Source organism: Pinus tabuliformis, chromosome 5_2 (genome assembly GCF_031772625.1).
Source record: "Pinus tabuliformis cultivar Carrire ecotype Pingquan chromosome 5_2, CPIR1, whole genome shotgun sequence".
Taxonomy (NCBI): Eukaryota; Viridiplantae; Streptophyta; class Pinopsida; order Pinales; family Pinaceae; genus Pinus; species Pinus tabuliformis.
This window is the reverse complement of record NC_142306.1, coordinates 741,118,625-741,121,077: the sequence shown is the minus strand read 5'-3', so window position 1 is coordinate 741,121,077 and position 2,453 is coordinate 741,118,625.

Sequence of the window (2,453 nt, the reverse complement as noted above, 5' to 3'; positions counted from 1 at the left end):
CTTGCTAAGATTTTTGTTGACATTTTTATCAGGAAGCATAGTATGATTTTTAAGCATTCCCCCTTCCTTCTTCCATGGTTTTATAATCTCATGGTTTGCCTTGCATGAGGACATGCAAGAAGGTCAGCGTGGGGGAGTGTTGAGCCTCTGTTTTGTCCAGATTTTCATACTTTTTGCTGAATAACTCTATACCTGTATTGGACGTTTATAGTTATTATTATTTTTTTATGCACTATTGAGCTATTAGCTAGAGGCACTTAAAGACAACAATTATTGATTTATGAATTCTTCTTGTTTTGATCATTTTGAGAGTATTTAATGTAAAAAATGTCATTAATGTAATAGGCTCTCTTTGTGGCAGGTGAACAGTTCTTGTACCAGCAATTCCTCTACCCGCGGTTCCTGTACCAATAGTTCCTGTACCCACAGTTCCTATACTAGCAATTCCTATACCTGCAATTCATGTACCAACAGTTCATGCACTAGTAGTTCATGTACCAACAATGCAAAATAATGTTTTCACCTCCTCGATCTTCATACTTCCGGTTGTCTTGATGGAAAATGAGCATATGGGTTTTGAGGAGAAGGTGCTCGACATGCTGATGTGTCCCCTTGATCACACCCAGGCCTTCCAGATAATGCATGGAGCTAAGGTCCAAGAATACGGTCAAACTATTTCTAGAAGCCAAAGGTTGTTAACAATGTATTCTTCCTATGACTGTTCTGGCAAATACTTCATGACTCGGCATCGGTTGTTACAAACCACAGATCAGTTCGAATATCTTTATTTTGGCTCTGAATTGTTGCATACCTCTAAATTTATATGGCATGATAACTTTCGATCCGAATAGCTGGGAAGCATTGCTGTTTGGTAAATCGTAGATCAATTCGAATCCACTTAGCAATCAAGTCTCCTTATTTTTGGTTCAAGATTAGTTTGTGATTCTAAAAAATTGTCTGCGCTATGTAACTGTGGATCCGAATAACTGGGAGGCAACGTTGTTATAAATGTGAAGACTGTATATTGTAGGGGGATCCCAAAATTGTATTTTGTACCTCGCATTTTTCATAGAATAGGGGATCAATTTTGATTGTGCATGGAAGGCGAAGCCTATGCACCTAATGGTATGATCCCTGGAGGGCACCAATGAAGCACAACGCTTCTTGTTCAATCATGATGTAGCAGGATTCAACAATAATCTAAGTTGACATTCAATTCTATGTTTTTGTTTCTTCTGAATGTTCTGAGATTGTGATTTAATTATTGCAAGGGCAACGAGCTGGGTGGTTGGGCCCACCAGCCAATCTGTTGCCCCAAACCTCTTAGAATTCTTCTGCATTTTATTTTAGCTGCATGATGTGAGTGCGACTTAATATAGCTCTGCAATTTCAATTCACAGATCTTCTTTTCAGTGATTTGATTTTCAATTTCATTCCATAATTTCTTTTTCGTTGTTATGGTTATTTAAGTTCAATGATATCGTTGCTCTCTCGGAATATATTCTCATGAAGGTTGAGCTAAGGTAGACAAAGTACAGGCAGTGAATGTTTTTAACTACATCTTATTTAGTGTGACACTTACCCTGATCTTATTTGCTGCATAACAACGATATTATGGTTTACTAAGAATTCTAGTTGAGTAAAATCATGGTTGCCTTTAAACTATTTGAGATGCTAGACTAATTCCTGTACTTTGAAGAAAAACATTCATTTTTGAAATCTTAATAAACAAATGCCAAGATCAGCATAAGGAGAAGTTGTGAATATTGTTTTATTAACAAAAGTAAAGCGGTCGCAGAATTCTTTAAATGTCTTGAGGTTAAAAGTTGTGATTGATATTCCTTTCATCTTAATTAAATGTTGTACACATCATATAGAATATTTTTGTATTGCAAAGGAAGAATTTAATGATTTTATAAGATCAGGGTGAACAACAAAAATGTCTTTATCTCATTCATTTCTATTGCACACTTTCCTTGCAGCTAAATACTGAATTGTCTTTAGAGAAGCAGTGGATATATCATTATCATCTCAATTTTTTCAAAGCATTCAATGATTTCCGTATATTAGTGGGAATGAAGTTGCTTTATCATTCCTAGTTTAATTTCATGCTTTTCATCTTTGCAATATAGCAATAATTCTTAAGAGGTTTTGCATTCTTTATTTCCTGAATCGCATTCTTTACTCACTGAACAGTTTGTCAGTTTGAATGGGGCCTACATTCCCTTGTCCCCTAGACAACTGAGGAAGACTTTTTGCAGGAGTCAACTCAACCTAGAAGAGGAGCCAGAAGTAAATTCCCAGTGTGTTTATTTTGTTTTGAAGAGTCTTCTTCCTTTTTTCTGAATGATGCCTTTTTGGATTTCTTGCAAGAGCTTGATCTCTATTTGGCAAATCCCTAAGGTCGTATTATGGCATATATTGTGCCATGCCTCTATGTTTACTTACTCGGG